The 18344-nt window shown below is 31.5% G+C and overlaps 1 protein-coding gene across 1 annotated transcript in view; it reads left to right on the plus strand.

Annotated features, from left to right (window-relative positions):
• Positions 1 to 18344, plus strand: part of LOC125057634 (thrombospondin type-1 domain-containing protein 4-like) — a gene marked incomplete at its 5' end in the record, with an annotated part of 65179 nt that overhangs the window by 30587 nt on the left and 16248 nt on the right. The gene's annotated exons all lie outside the window — the stretch shown is intronic.

The following is an 18344-nucleotide window of genomic DNA, read 5'->3' on the forward strand; positions in this document are numbered from 1 at the left end:
TTATATTTGCCAGGAAGCACGTACGACGACACAAGACGAAATTTTTTACGACCAAAATGTCGTCTTTTTAGATGCAATTCACTAAAAAGGCTTTCAAAAATTAAATCTAGATCTTATATTATGTATTCAAAACTTTTTAAGGTATTTAACGATGCAGCCATTTAAAGCAAAGGGTACAAAGAAACTCTTACAATATAAATGTACATTTAACATTCTATTAAGATACGTCATAGACTTAAATTACAGTGTCCGTATTCAAAAACACATTCCACAGCCTAAAATATTTTTATCTATGGAACCTTTAATTTGAATCACGCTTGGCCATTTTAATTCTTTTTTATTTCCACTCTATTGCTTTTTTGTAATCGTAGATCTTATTTATTAGTCTATAATTTATGCGTAACGGTGGCGAAAACCAATGTCTGTGGTTATGCTTAGCATTTGATTACGAAATAATTTGATAATAACTGATTTTATCATAATTATACCAATTGACTGGTCTCTGGCGTAGGGTCGAATCAATGAATTTTTAGTTCCGTTTTACGTAAAATATGTATTGAATAAAGGCATTTTGTGTAATTATTTAATCGAAAGATTATATCTTCTATATAAATATAAGACATTCAAATGAAACAAATAACCATTTTAAGTTGTCACTGAGGTCTTGGCCCCAACTCCCAACATGCGTAAATAATTAAATAGTTTTTGAGTTACGTTCTGTGTGTATATGATGTTTCTGCTTACGTGTCATAATCTATTTTATCGGTAATATCTAGGTACATAACCTACTTTTTTACCTAACCTACGGTTACTGTAGTACCTTTCGGTATCTATATACCTGCTGTTTAGGGTATAAGATTATTATCTTTGTTTTAATGTGCGGAGAGTTTATTTCCAGTTCTTCTCTTCCGTCGTCCGCCCTTTGAGAACTGAAATGTAAATTTAGAAGCATTTAATATATATTTTTTTGACGTTCATAAGTGTACATTGTGCCACCTATATGAATAAATGATTTTGACTTTGACTTTAATAGTAAAAACGGTTCCTTTTAACAAAGCAATAGGGCAATTACTATCTATTATTAGGTTTCTAATTGAGCTAGCTAAGCATTGTTTTAACACAAAAGACAAGAAGACATTTTAGCCTAGCTTCTAAATCGTTGCAGTGCAATTAGTATACAATTGCCTCAGCTTGAAAGGTACAAAAGATTTTGAGTAAAAATTATCAGTTACGTTTAACTCCTTAATTAAGCTTTGAAGTTACAAGAAAATTATGGGACGTCGCATCTGATGTATAAGAAGATACTATGTCATAAAAATGATATAGCATCATGCGCATTCACGCGATATAATGATGAAGAAACGTTTCATATATTTATCTTAAAAAAAAAATCAGTGGCGCTACAACTTTTGTAGTTCTGTCTCAGATTTTTGTATATGTTTCATGATCATTTGTCAATCTAATAGGCAAGAAGGCGATCAGCCTCGTGTGTCTGACACGACTTTTTAGGTCTAAGGCAAGCCCGTTTCCTCACGATATTTTCCTTCACCGTTCGAGCGAATGTTAAATGCGCACATAGAAAGATAGTCCACCCAGGCCACCTCCAACTATTTCCAAATGTTTCTTTATACATGGCTTTCTTTCTCCATTCGCTTCCTGCTTATACTTATATTTCTTCTATCCACAATTTTTTAGGGCGTCCTCTCCTTTTTAATTTGTTTTAAATAGTTAAAACATATAGAAATTGTGTTAAAAATGTGTGTTTATAAGCTCTATTTCGTTAAAGATTATATTTATATTACACATTGTTTTAATATAAAATAAAATAGGTCAATTATTTTTGAATACTGAAAACCTTATCGAGTGCAATTATAGTGGTTCATATCGAGGGAAAACAACTGACAATCGTTGAATGAGCCAATTAATACGTACCTATTTGAATTTCATTCTTGATATATGAAATGTGGAAGGAAAGATTTATATATTTTATATATATGATAAAATCTATAACATAGCTTAGAGTGATATAAGAAGTTTAATCAGATTTTCATATAAGTTGCTTTATTAATTAAATGTAAGTTAAAAAGTAACAAACTGACCCGCTTTAATTATATTAGATAAACATAAAAAAGGCCATCTGCCTAAACCCGATGGGAATATCAAAATCAACCATGTGACCTATCCCATGGAGAGGCATGTTATTAGTGCGTCACGCTCGTAAATCGTAAGGTAGTTGGGCGCGTGGTTGTAGCACAGTCCATAACGAACCCGCGCCGCGCCGCCACCGTATCACTTTCCGCGCGCTCCGGAAAATTGCCGCGAAAATGCGGAACTGTCATTTCTGACGTTTTAATTTACATTCAGCGGACTTTAGTGAAGTGTTACGTAATATTATCTGTGGAAATTGTAATCTTTTATTCAACTAGTTTTGATTTTTATTTTGTAACTAAAATATTTGTTAATTGAAGTCGATAAAATTTACGCCCATTCGCCACGCTATAAACTTGACCAATTATCGCCTTGTCAAACACAAGTTGAGCGTTGAATATGATGTAAAAACGACAAGTGTTATGACTGGATCAACCTATTAACTATTCTTACATGTCACTGAATTGTAAGATAAAAACGAAAATTTATGGTATTCGCTATGCGTCATCTTTTAAGATATATTGATAGAAAACATTGCGTACATTAGCTAATAGAGTTTATTCTATAAATCAATTTTGCTGAAGCAAACAGCTGTTTTATTATAACCGTTGCTATAATTTTAAAAGCAGTTTTCTACTTCGCACACATGTTTTATAAAAGTAAGTTAAAGAACTATTTTTATATGAATTTGTCGCGCTCCAAAACAATACTGCTATGGCGGTTTTCAAATGTAACATACCATAATTTAGAATACATTTATACTGGTCTAAGATCCCGCTATACAACGACCTTCACCGAGATGCTTATTTAATGAAACTTATTTTATATATAATTTAATATGTCAATAAATATAATCCATATGGGTTGCCTAGCAAATTTCAGTCCAGAGTATGTTTAATTAATTTAAAAAAAATATTTTTTTAAACATTTTACCGGTATGATTATTAGATAAATTCTATACCAATCGAAAGTATGAAGCCCATAGAATATGCAAACGTTAGGTTGTTTTTAATCAATTAATTATTTATGTGTATATTTTTTATGTGACACTAAAGTATATATACATCTTTAGTATAAAAGAAGGTTATAGTGATACATATATAATACTACCCTGATTAAAAATATTGATTGAAAAAAGTTCAAAAAATTTACTACATGCAAATTAAAAAAAAAAATTTTTTTTTTAAATATTAATTTAACATACTCTGGACTGAAATTTGCTAGGCAACCCATATGGATTATATTTATTGACATATTAAATTAAATATAAAATAAGTTTCATTAAATAAGCATCTCGGTGAAGGTCGTTGTATAGCGGGATCTTATACTATACTGTAAAAATACCATTACGTCAAAAGTCACAGACTATAAAAAAGTATCTAAATATACGTTTGAAAGTGAAAATTAACAGCAAGGTCAGTTGGAACCCAATGTCATCAGTCTTATCAGTTTATCTGCTTAATTTGTTATCAGCCCACATCTGGTAAGTAGGTTACACGAGTACTAATGCTTAGAAAAGGGCCCGTTCAGCATAAAGAACATTGATGTTGCAACGGTAACTTATTTGCACTGATATTAGTTTCAGCTGTAATTGAGAGCATAAAGGGTGTTTTGAATGTCTTCATTGTTAATGTATACTTTCAACTTACGCAATGGAAAATATCATATATACAATTAGGGCCGCTATCTATTATATAAATTTCTCGTGTGACAATGTTCGTTCCCATACTCATCCAAAACGGCTCGACCGATTCTTATGAATTTTTTTATGCATATTCAGTAAGCCTGAGAATCGGCTACTATATATCTATCTTGCAAATCCCTAAGTGTCCAGCCCAAAATTTATTTTTTTGAAAAAAAATTGATGTTTTTATATTTTATGATACAACATACAAAAATACATACAGCCCCTAATTTTAACCCCTCTACGATCAAACCCTGTTGTTTATTATTGTAGATAGTTATTTTTCTTGAAATAAAAAATGTTTCCTAGAAATAATATACGTTAGCCGGGTCAGCTAGTCTTTCTATATATTAGGAAGTTTCCAAGCTTTTAATATTTTAAAAGTAGCTAGAAACAGTAATTTAAAACAAATTTTGTTTCCCAAAAAACTAAAAAATACGCATTTATTAATTACTGAATAATACCATGTAATAGTATATTTTAAGTTAAAACCGATATTGTATACAGTTGGGAAAATTCGGTGAATTCACCAATTTTCGATCTCCCAGTATAGACAGGCTGTATTCGAAGTTTTAGTAGCTGCAATGCTAAGTCCCATAAATCTACGTGGATTTATGGGTCTCACCTTCGTCACTAAAGAGACGTACTCATATACCAAAAACGTATTTTGATATACGGAAGTCATAGTAATAGACCCTTAGTTACCAGGGACGCATAAAAGCAATCGAATATGTTTACTTTGATTTACTTCGACAATAATCAGTGCAGTTATCATAATATCTTGTTACATTCCGATTGATGTCGCCGCCTGTCATACTTGTCATTAGAGACGATTTAATGTCTGATCAAAGCCGTTTACTTTAGACCACCTAGATTGATAATGAAGTATATAGTTGAGGACTGTCGGTTATCTATTAAAATATACTAGTTAATTACGAATGCTTACACGGGGGCCTGTCTGAAAATAACCATAGATATTTTCAGAATTATTTAAAGACACTATGGTTTAAGTACCTACCACAGATTATAAAAAATACTGAACAGGCATTAAGATAATTAGACATAGACATCTATGTCTATGATATGTCTATGTCTACAAAGACATATCATTTATTACAAACAAAAACACACACACATAAATACACAAAATAACTATAATAAAAGAAAAAACGTTAAATAAAAAAAATAATAAAAGATATATAAAAAAAAATCCTTTTCCCTTGGTTGTAATTGGCCCTGGCTCAATTAGAAAGTGATAACTCTATTTATTTATTAATCTTTTTTTAATTCTATATATTGTGCTATGCTACAATGGTAGCAGCTTGTAAAACAAAAATCTTGGAGATTTGAAAGTTTTTTGTCGGTTTTTCTCGTCCGAATGAGAACGTAACATCTCTATATATTAAAGGAAATAAATAGAGTAATTTTAAAATTTTAACATAAGCAGTGTTGCCTAGTGGCTTCAGCGTGCGACTCTTGATCATCACTATCAGACTGAGGTCGTAGGTTCGATTCCCGGCCCAACCAATGGACTTACTTTCTATGTGCGCATTTAACATTCGCTCGAACGGTAAAGGCTTACCTTAGACCCAAAAAGTCTAGCGCGTGCGTCAGGCACAGAAGGCTGATCACCTACTTGCCTATTGGATTAACAAATGATCATGAAACAGATACAGAAATCTGAGGCCCAGACCTAAAAAGGTTGTAGCGCCATTTTTTTTTTATTGTAATGATATTTTATTTGATTAATCTGTCTAACGTGATGTTAATTAAATTCTGTAACAGATATCAAACAATATCCATATCACATCGATATTTTATCTTTTGATTGATGCTATTTTGAAGATACGTTGGCCCAATTACAAAATATAAATATTGCGAGTGTGTACTTAATGTGCCCTCGGTGCCCTAGCAAAACTGTTTACTTACCCTAAATTAACAAAGGGCCCGAATTTTTATCTCCGTATGTAAATTTGCGGCAAATTTAGATTAAAGTGCTACCAACAATTAATAGAAATAGTTCTTTCTTAGCTTCTTATAAATTGAAATATCGGTTAAATTATTTGGAAATTAATTCCTGCGTGCGTAAATAGCATTAATTACTGTAAAAAATTCTGGTTTTGCCACTCCCTTAAAACTGGAATGATGTCATTTAATTTTAAACCTAGTGCTAAAGTTGAAAACTAGGTACTACATACCCATATGTATTATATTTAAATGTAAATATTTCGTTTTCCATTTTATGAAGAAAGTGACTCAAAGAAAAAAATAAAAACAGGAAACTGAAATGAATTATGGTTTTCGAAAAACAAATGCACGAGTAAAAATTGAATTTGGAATTCCTTACCAAAGAGGAGATATTTGAGGTCAAAGTGGCCAGTACGGCAAAACGTCAATTTCATATCTAAGAACCTAATATAATGTTGATAGGGTAGGTTTAACATTAATTTCTAGTAAATAAGAAATAAAGGTTAAATAAAGCTTTCACTATTGTTTCACTCCATTTAAGGTGATTGAAATTGAATGAAATGAATTTGAAGTCCAAATGTTAGCTTTTTTCTGATATCGTATCTAGAATTATCTATTATATATAGATTTTTTTAAATCTCTGTTTATTATGTGGTAATTAATTAATTATAGGTAAACTAATTGTAGGCAAATAAAACATTTTTATAGTATTAGATCATATTTTAAAAATATAATGTCTTATCTTGTCTTATGCGACATGCCATAATAGGATTACTTTAGGATTGCCTAAAATTCCACGGTTACGTAAAGACATGTATGTTGCTTACTGAACATCGGTAAGGACAATGAAATAAATCACTCTAGCAAAAAAAAATGACGACTCATTGGTCTAGTGGTTAGTACCCCTGACTGCAAATCCATGGGTCCAGGGTAATATGTATGTATATCCGTTGTCTAGTACCCATAACACAAGCTTCACCAGCTTAGCATGGGACTAGGTCAATTGGTGTGAAATGTCTTTAAAAAAAAAAAACAAGATGGGTTATCTCGGAATATTAGGGAAAGGGCCGAAGACTCGTCCCTAACCCCAAAAGTATTTTTTTGTGCCTCAGTCAGCGCAAGTGTAAGTATATGAGTGTGAATACTAAATTAAGAAATGTCTTGTAAAAATTCAGTAGTGCTATAATATTTTAGGTCGAAGCCTCAGATGTCTGTATCTGTTTCGTGATCATGTGCCTGACACACGGCCTTTTTTTGGGTCTAGACAAGACAGATTCCTCTCCTTTTCCTTTTTACGAGCATATTAAAAGCACATAGACAGAAATCCATTGGTACACAGCGGGGCTCGAATCTTAGAGCTCAGGAATGAGAGTTGCAGAAGCCAGGCCATCACTGTCAAACGTCAAATTCAAATCATTTATTTCAATTAGGCTTTTTAATATGGCACTTCTAAAAGTCTAAATTACAAATAAAATTTTATTTGAAAAAAAAAAGCGTAGTTCCAAAAGGTATTTCCTCATATGGAGAACAATGGATAAGAAAATCTATACTTACTCTTCTAAAATAGTTTTAACAATATTTTGTATACACTGTTCTTGGATGTTTAAGTAATTCGTAATAAAATTCTCGAGTAACAAGCTTCACCCAGTGCCGCCGGATAAACGAATAAGCGCCAATTGACGCACAATTACACGAACGTAATTTGAATAAAACCGCTATAAAAATCACAATAAATAATACCACAATTAAGTCATAACATGAAATTAAATATTATCTGGTAAGTAATAAATCTTGGTTAAGCGGTGGTCGAAAACACTTGAAGGTGTGATCGTAAATCTGTCGTGATAAAAAGCTGTCCGAAGTGTTGTATTTCACACTATTAAAGAAAAAACTATTTATAAAAAAATTCTACGTTTAAATTTAACAAACTATCATGTAGAAATACTGGAAATGTTTAGAATCTTTTAGATATAAAGCAATTTTTGAAGTTATACTTCTTTAGGCGCGTTATGAAAATTTAATGAGAGTGAAATTTTACGATGCGCGCGCACCGTGACACAAAATTAACAGAATGAAGTTGCCCACGAAAGATGCTACAGCATTGGACATAATTTAAAAACAACATTCAAATAATAATAGAATTTACGTTACACGTAACTTCTTACGCGCGTACATTAGTACACGCACCCTTTTTTTTATAAAAGGCACCCATGGATTAGACTTACGTTTTAGTTAGTGAAAGCTTTTGTAAGGTAAACTAAAATTGTTGTTTCTCTGAGAATATCCATATATAGTATATATATACAGTGTAGTATATAGACATAATATTTTATATTCTAGATTGATAGAATCTATTTTATAAAACAATTGGACTTTACTAAAGTATTTCTTCTATAACTTTAACTTTTTTTTCTTTTTTCTTTTTTTTTTTAATTGTAAAAACTGTATACTTGATTTTAAATAAAACCTATATATTGGATTTTTAAAAACTGGTATCTATATTTGGACAGTGTTTCTTCCTTCGACAATATTTTTAAAAAGATTTAATTATTTTTTTTTCATTTTCGAATAATTTACTAAACCCACAAAATACTTCCTAAATTAAAGCCCAATTATTTTATAAAACTAGCAGACGTAAACGTTCGTTGTAGTATATCGTGAGTTATAATTTAAAAGTGTTGCCTATCCCCGTTACGAGCTAATATAAATTACAATAAGCTTATCTGATATTTGAGGTTGTAATTAGACCAACGTTATTCACAGTTCATTATAAAGTTACATACATTTTCCCAATATTTTAATTATAAGATGTTTTACGTTTGTTGATGGCTTAAATGCTGTCAAATTGACTTGGATATTCAAATTTCTTTACCACTATGAAATTAGTATAAGGTGTACAACAAACGGTTCTATATAAATTATCAGTTTTTGTGTTACAAGGGGCAAACGGGGAGAAGGCTCATGTGATGATAGTCCATGGGCGCTCACTGCCGGAAGGCTCCCAAGTACGCTGCCGGCTATTGTTCTTTTTGCTACGAGTTTATTTTTCTATATATCAACTGTGAAGTTTATTTATTTGTAAAGGAGCTATTATACAAATTTGTTGTGAATTAAAGCGCCCCCATTTACAGATCATTATCGGCAAAGAATATTATTTCTAATTACATATATACTAATAATAACTGAACGCATTTTGGCCTGAATCAAATATCATAAATGTACAGTAATTACATAGAGACAAACGGGCAGGAGGCTCATCAGATATTAAGTTATACCGCCGCCCATTAACACGCACATTGTCAGAAGTGTCGCAAGTGCGTTGCCAGCCTTTTAGAATTGGTACGCTCTATTCTTGAAGGACCCTAAGTCAAATTAGTTCGGAAATACTTCAGTGGGCTGCTGGTTCCACATAGTGGTGCGTGACAAAAACTGCCTTAAGAAACGCTCAGTTGTGGGACGACGGACGTCGAGGTGATACGGATTGTATATTTTATTGTCTCGACGTCCGATAATGAAACTCAGCTGCAGGTATTAATTCGAAAGATACCCCACATCTATACGCAACGCCAATTAAACCCTAGACATTTTTAAAATCAAAACTAGAATAGGTTCAGTTACAATTACTCCTTTAAACCGTGTAATAATACTTTGTGTATAGAATCTGTTACTAAAAGATAAATATTTTTCTATTAGAGAATTTCCATTAAGAATTAGTATATGTGTGAACAAAGCAATCATCGGTCTGGCATTGTGCCAGGTTGTTTCAGACGTTCATTCATGTTGTAACAACACAATAACAATCACACAAAAATCCATACCTATGTTAATGTAAAATAGTGTTTATGTGAGTATTTTTAGATAAATATACCGAGTATTATTCGGCAAGGCTATGAATGAATAGTTTTTTTAACACTTTATTAACGGGTCGGCAACGCAGTCGCGAGCCCTCGAGAATTGAGTGTCCATGGGCGGAGAGGAGGTATCATAACATCAGGCGAGCCTTTGGAACTGGAACTGTCCAGTTCTATAAAAAAATGTAGGTACTATTTTGCACCGCCTACTAGATTTTCGAATACCTACCGGATAAAAGATATTCATTCAGTATTTTAAACTGAAAAAAGAATGATTGAAACTAAAATTTTCATATAAAAACGTTTATTAAATAATCAAATTGTTACGCTACAACTGGCGTTTATCTTAGACATTTTTATCAAACTTCTGTAGCGTTCTGTGTTCTTAACTTTTAGCTCAGATTTACTGAACCGTTATACGAGCAAACAAACTCGTTTTAATCCCGTAAAGTGATTACAAAGTATTGTTACATAAAACGTTTGCAATAGGGTAGTAGGACTCCTTTCTCCGCAATTAGACTCGTGGTTGGTCCGTTGTGCGTACGAGTCCTGGCTAATTTAGCCAGCCTAGCTCCTTCCAGAAGCACAGAAAACGTTTGCAATTAAGAACATTTCAAGAGGAGAGTGTACCACATCTCTAACAGTCGGCAATGCCCTTGTCTTCTGATGTTACAGGTGTCCATGCTTTGCGATCAGCACTTAATCAAAGTGCCGCCGCCTTCTACCTTGATGCCTTTCTATCGTTAATACCGTTTCTGTTACTCTGTTCATACTAAGAGTAAGTTTCATGGTCGAGATTTAGCACTAGCTATGACTCCTGTACGTCAATACGTTTTGAAATACGTGATACAAAGCCCTCGGCTCTTAATCTAGGAGCAAAAGTTATATAGGTTAAGTTAAAAGAATATAAAAGATACACAAACTAGAACTCTTGTGAGGTCTCGATAATAGGTGCGATAGGCATGCACAGGCATAATGCTAATGATATATGTAATTAGCATATTTCGATAAATAAAAATTATAGAAAAGACCAAAAGTTACGAAAAAGACCAAAAATTACAAAAAGACCAAATATTACAAAAAAAGACTAAAAAGACCAAAAATTACAAAAAGACCAAAAATTAAAAAAATTACAAAAAGACAAAAAATTACAAAAGAGGCCAAAAGTTACAAAATAGGAAAGCTAAGAAAGTCCAAAAAAAATATTCGGGTCTGTAGCTTGCACGTTGAAGCCATTTTGTGTAAGTTAATGATTTCTCATAATGAAAATATGTTTTTTATTAGTACTAGCTCTCGTGACCTACTCGTGACAGATCACACGACAGAAAATAGATAAAAATTTAAATAAATAAAGCAATGACGCAAACTGTAGTATTTTAGTACAAGTTCCTTAATAAAACCGAAATCAATTTGATCTATTTGAAGATGATATAAAATTAATTTGTTATAAAATTGTTTGCGTATACAAGCCGACCTTGCTCAGACCATAATCCATGATGAGGATGGATGAAAAACTATTTTAAATTCTTGATTTCCAGCCAATAATGACTGCTTAAGAAATCAGGGCTTATAGTTTTTACTAAACCATAAAGGAAAGTAGAAATAGAAAGATTTCAAAAGGGGCCATAGCTTTTTGCTTTGGCGTGGACAGTTTCAAAATGTTTAAGATACATACCAATGGCGCATCAACCTTCTCAGGTTTCTGTATCTGATCCGTGGTCACTTCTAATAGGTAGGTAAGTAGGCGATCAACCTTTTGGGCCTAGCAAAACCGTCGACTTTTTGGGTCTAAGACATCCCGGTTTCGCGATGTTTTCCTTTACCGTACCAGCGAGTGTTAGAAGCGCACATAGACAGAAAGTCTATTGGTGCACAGCTGGGGATAGAAACTACGACCAGAGTCGCACGTTGTAGTAATTACTTCCGATTATTTAATCATAAGACTTTCATTCGTATCAAAATCAAAAGTATTTGAGAGTAAATCTTTCTTTATGTTTCAATAGAAAATACAGTACACAAAGCGACTATGAAATTATTCAGTTAACAGACAGTTGTCAACTTATAATGCTTAATAGTATAAGATCCCGCTATACAACGACCTTCACCGAGATGCTTATTTAATGAAACTTATTTTATATTTAATTTAATATGTCAATAAATATAATCCATTTGGGTTGCCTAGCAAATTTCAGTCCAGAGTATGTTTAATTAATATTTAAAAAAAAAATTATTTTTATAATTTGCATGTAGTAAATTTTTTTAACTTTTTTCAATCAATATTTTTAATCAGGGTAGTATTATATATGTATCACTATAACCTTCTTTTATACTAAAGATGTATATATACTTTAGTGTCACATAAAAAATATACACATAAATAATTAATTGATTAAAAACAACCTAACTTTTGCATATTCTATGGGCTTCATACTTTCGATTGGTGTAGAATTTATCTAATAATCATACCGGTGAAATGTTTAAAAAAATATTTTTTTTTAATTAATTAAAAATACACTGGTCTGAAATTTGCTAGGCAACCCATATGGATTATATTTATTGACATATTAAATTATATATAAAATAAGTTTCATTAAATAAGCATCTCGGTGAAGGTCGTTGTATAGCGGGATCTTAGACCATAATTACATACGGCCAATGTCGAACCAAAACCTACCTATAGAGAAACGTAACATAATATTTATTAATTCATACGTTTTGTTAATTAAGAGATACTTGTCAGCTGTTGTTTAAATTTTCAAGGAGAACGCGAATAATGAGCTCTCAGCAAATAGAAAAAATATACGCAGTAACTACTATCTGAAATGTAACGCAGTAACTACTATCTCAATGTTTACTCGCTCCAATGTTTTATTAACATACATACAAGATCTGTATGAAATATTATCTATATTTTAAATTTTAATCTGTAACGAATATTTAGAATACCTTTGTTGTGATAACCGACAGATTTGTGATTTTATCTACGTGAAATGAAAATTCATTTCTTCATCAGCGAAATTGGAAAATGTTATTTTATTTATGTAACCAAACTTTTCGTTATCTTCTTACACATAAAAGTTATTATTTAAGTTCATATAACCCTTGTCCGGTACACGTCTTACAATTAAAAAAAAAAGTCTATCTAATTATAAAACTAGACCTTTCTCGAAGCCACTGGAACATAGACAAAGATTTTATCAAAATATTTACCAGCCGTTTAGGAAGTTAATTTCAAATACATGCACAGAAGATTTATATATAGAAAGACGTGGCAGGCCGTGTCTCACGGGTTATTGTTCTTAAAATATAATTAGTTACAAAAGAGAGCAGTGTGGCTTGTTGCCAGCGTTCAGCGTGCGACTATCAACCCTGAGGTTGTAGGTTCGATCCCCGACTGTGCACCAATGGACTTTCTGTTTATGTGCACATTTAACATTGCAAAAAGCAAAGCTTCGTGAGGAAACCGGCTTGCCTTAGATCCAAAACGTCGACGGCGTGTGTCAGGCACAGGAGGCAGATCACCCACTTGCCTATTAGATTGGCTAATGATCGAATTCTGAGGCCCAGGCCTAAAGAAAAGGATGTAGTGCCACTATTTTTTTTGTTACAAAAGAAAATATTATTCATAGTAATAAATAAGTTTTTAATTTTTTTTGGATCATACTAATTTATTCATTGAAATCATATATGACCAATACCACCAAAGACTGTTATTTTTTAGCTGTTAGCTGAATTTTAATCCACTTTTACTTTAATGTACTATCATTTTGGTGTGATTCTGAGCCTTTGATTTTTTTTACTATTAATGCAGCGCCACTAATTGACAGGACCTTCCCGAGCGACACAAAAATATTATTTTAATATCATTAAATATTAGCGCTTAGCTTAACGCTTGATACTTGAAATACAAAACGCATACAACGTACAGGAAATACGAGAAATTATTACACGTTAATTTGTTGTTGTTACACAAGATAAAAAAAAATTAAATTATTCCTAATGTTACCATTTTCAAATGAATTTATCATACTTCGATACCGTCGCAATATATTTATGATTTGAATCGCCTCTCGTCTACGTCCTTGATTTGATAACTGGCACTAAACGTAAATTTCGAGTTTTTAATGACGTTTATAATAATATATTTATTATTTCCTAGGAAACAAAAAAATACAGAAATCCCTCTATAACCGCGTTTTCCTATAACGCGATTTCTGTCCCCCATATAACACGGTAAATCCCTGTAACGATTTTCAAGTTATATTTCTGTAGTGTGAAATTTATAATTATTTGTCTAGTCCATAATTAGTTTCCTACCTTTCAATTGTGTTATACATTTTAAATTACATAACATTATAAAATTCGTGTTCCTAGTTTTTGAATTGTTCAAACAAACGGTTTTACGAGAATACTCCTACAACGTCATTTCCTATAACGCGGTCCGGGTCTACAGCCTTACTAAAGAAGAAACACAAAAAAAAGTATCCTAATAGTTTCACGCATAGAAAATGTACTTGATATATAAATTGATATTTTATAGAGCGAGATATTTTTATCTAGGTACATTCCATTAGAAATTGTTACGCATTATATGAGTCAAACATTCGCAAACATTACCTAAGCCTGCAGAAGTGCATAGACCTTCTTATCAGCCAATGTCGATGTGTAAATCATATTTTAGATTTTGCGATATCAACCTTTGATAATGATCAAAAAACAACTTAAATTGATATCAAAAATAACGTTAAGTAGACAGTTAACAAATATATTATATATTTATACGTATTCATGACACATTTAAAAATTCGAAATAGATTTGATGCGATAGTTATTTCATCCACCACTGAGCTCAGTATACCCATCTATAGCTAGGTAAAGGTTTTACAGTATTAATATAATAATAATAAAGCCTTTTCTATTTACATTTCAAATGTTGTTAGTATTTACTTATGTTAGAAGTACTATATTAGTCGCCTCTATATGAAACCCTCTTGGGTTACTCCAACCGGCCAGATGTCTCTATCTTTGCCAACAGCCAGTCGTTTCCTGCTCTTTCTATCAAATCATCAGCCCATTCTTCTTGTCCATTGTTGTGTTTAATGACCATCAGTTGTTTTATCGTGTTATATGACCAGCCCATTGCAATTTTAGTTTCAAAGTTTGTGCTAAGGCATCGGTTGCTTTTGTTTTAAGTCTAATATATTTACTGTTGACTTTGTTCTTCATTATATTTAGTATACTTCTCTCTAAAGGTCGTTATGTTGATCTAATCTTTAGCCTAATCTTTGTTGTGAACAATTTAGTTTTTTTTCGAATATATTGAAAAGTCTCCTTTTAAGATTGAAGGACCAAAACTTCTTACACGCTATGTTAGTTATTCTTACCCTTATTATTTGATTTATAGAATGTCAATTGTTTGCCAATGATTAGGTATACACGTACTTAATAATACTGATTGGTGATTTAAATCTGTTGATATAAAGAATCTTTTTATTATTTAGAATATATTTAGAATTATCAGTTTATTTAAATTCCCATATAATTTGCAAACATTAGAAAAAATTGTGACCACATTCCAAGTGATTGGGTCATAAAACGTATTAAGGTTATCTTTGCTATTAAGAAATCGTAAACTAAGACGTTATCGATAAGTATTCTACACGATACATTTTATCGGCAAGTTATAGATTTCTTAAATTTTTATCTTAAAATAATCTTTAGTTTCACAAATTTTTAAATAACTGAGTATATGGAATTTTGTTGTCTTTACACGGTCAATCTAGAAAATTAATTTATGCTATATAAAATAAATCAGTGGCGCTACAACCTTTTTTTAGGCCTTCGATTTCTGTATGATAATTTCTCAATCTAAGAGGCAAGTAGGTGATCAGCCTCCGGTGCCTGATACAGGCCGTCAACTTTTTGGGTCTAAAGCAAGCCGGTTTCTTCACGTTGATTTCCTTCTCCGTTCGAGTGAATGTTGCTTGTGCATATAGACAAAATCCATTGGTGCACAGCCGGGTTCCTCAGGGACAACATTCACACGCTGAAGTTACTGCGCCAACACTGCTCTCTTAAGCACACTTAAGCGATACAAAGGCCAATAAAAATTAAATAAGTATAAAAAAATCTACGTCTAATTCGCCTAATGTTAGATTCGATACAATTTTGCCTAATTCTAAATATCACCAGGAAACCATTATAATATATTCTCTAAGTTATTAAGTCATCTGCACTTGACGTCGTAAAATAACAACTTCAAATGACAAAACTTGTGTTTGACAATTAAAATCATAAGAAAATATCTACTTATTTAATAACACACTTTTCGGTGACAGATATACTAAACAAATAATGTAACTAGAACATATGTATAATATTTTGTATACTAATAAGCCTGATACAGTTTTCACAGATGTTATTAGCATTTTAATTTAGCAACAGTTCTTTTCGAATAAAAGTATATTTACTTGCAAAGAGGTGTTTGGAAAACAGTGTCGACGAACTTTGAAAATGGCGAACATCCTAGTGTTTACGATAGCTCTCATGGTGAGTATGAAAATATATAAACACAATTTTTTATATCAATCTAAATTTTTGCAACGTGTGAGGGCGTTTGCATATAATTAAGGAAATTCAAATTTCGAACGCTTTAAAAGTCAAATGTGATCACAACAGCAAGTGAGAGTAACGGCGCCAGTAAGACGGTTGATTCTATAATCAAAATCAAGACCTTGAATTCATTATTTAGCACCTTGATTCCACACTTCATGGCACGTAACCTCGTTGCGTTTGATCTTCATTATACCTAGCAGTTATGGGCAAAATGTAAATCACTAGAAATTAAATCAAAGTCTAGACGCTCAATTTCACATCATTGTGGTCATAGTGTTGATTAGAAAATTTGTGTATGACATTTGTGTATTTGGGTCGTGTAATGATTGCGCACGTTATAAATCGACAAGTGTTGATTGGTGTAATAATTCCTAATAAACCTCCAATGCATGATCAAGGCTGATCAAATTTTGAAATTTTATTTATTTATTTGCTCAACGGTATTCCTACAGCTACATATTAAAACGGAATACACATTTAAACATACACAGAGCACAGTTTCACCTACACAAATACAAAAAATATACAAAGAATATATGTATTTATAATAAATTCTAAGTTTTAAGATTCATTGTTCATTATAATATATATTTAATACAAAGGAAGAATTTTTAAATTATTTAAGTTTTTTTAAATTATTTTTTAAACATTTTTTAGTTACAGTAAATATATCTATTTGGTGGTAATTTGTGTTACAATCTGAAGGTATACGATACATGACTGAGTTACGTAAATAGTTTGTTTGGACCGAGGAATTTTAAATAGTTGGGTTTGCCTTGTATTGTATGAAGAAGGGGTGGAAAATCGTTAATAGGGGTAATTTTCATTCAGGCTCTCGTGATGTTAACAAATTCAGCGTTATGAACATCCTGCTGCAAATGTGAGACTTGTTAAAAAAGGCATAGGTCGCGTGGAGAAAAGAAACCCTTTGCACACTTAAATAAGAGAATTATCACTAAATAAATTCAAAGCTCTCGTTAAACTTTAATTAATCAATGAAGCTTTTTATAAATTTGACGAATATTTAAATGATTCTAGTCCTTGGGATTGATTTCCTCCAGTTGTATGATATAAGTCAAAACTTGCGATTAAAAAAAGTGGCGGAGAGTTTCTTGCTAGTTATTCTTGCCCTTGACTTGAATCTTCTTTAGAATTAATCTAAACTTCTTTTCTGTCCATAAGTGTACTTGTTTACCTACATGAATAAAGTTATTTTGAGTATGAGTTTAAAAACTATCAGATTAGTTCTTGATAGAATGTTATTGTGCAGAGTCTGTGGTTTTAGATTCCAATTACGGATCAAAATTTTTAACAAATTAGAGCGCTAAGTTCTAGGTTAAGTGACTAAAATAGGGTGCTATGGTGTCTGCGACACATTTATCAATAAGTAAACATAACAGATACATAACAAATACGAAGATATGTTAAAAATATAGTAAATTTGTAAAATGACGGCTCCAATTTTTTTCTACATATATTTTCATCACTCGGAAAAGGTGTACCATACAATAATGTGGTGGAGCATGCTCTTTGACCCCATAGAAATTAATTAAAACATCATGATTTGTACAAATGAATGAAAGGTACAAATTTTTGGCTTTAACCTTTTTTTTTGGCTTACGTAGCTTAATTAAATTCAATGAGACAATATCATTTACATCATGCATGTAATATTATTCGTTTTTTTTTTTAATTTTAAGGGGTCTAAAGGGGTCTTAGGGGTTACTGACAAGTCATAAGTGTACAATGTGTTACCTATATGATTAAATTATTTTTGAATTTTTTAAATATATACATTAAGGTGAAGCGGTGATTCGACAAATTTACCAAACTATAAATATATATTATTGAAGTGTCTTTAAATTGTTTATTTATTTTATTTATTTAGTTATTAAGCTTACGACATCACATACAGCACTAAATCTACTAATTATTTTTTTTCAAAATCTTACATCTATTATGTGTGACAATTAAATAAAAATAGAAAAAATTGAAAGTTTCACAGATAAGATTTTTGTTTAGATTTTTAGAAAGTATGACACAACTAAAAATAAAAAGCTAATAATTAGAACGAAAAT

Source organism: Pieris napi, chromosome 2 (genome assembly GCF_905475465.1).
Source record: "Pieris napi chromosome 2, ilPieNapi1.2, whole genome shotgun sequence".
Taxonomy (NCBI): domain Eukaryota; kingdom Metazoa; phylum Arthropoda; class Insecta; order Lepidoptera; family Pieridae; genus Pieris; species Pieris napi.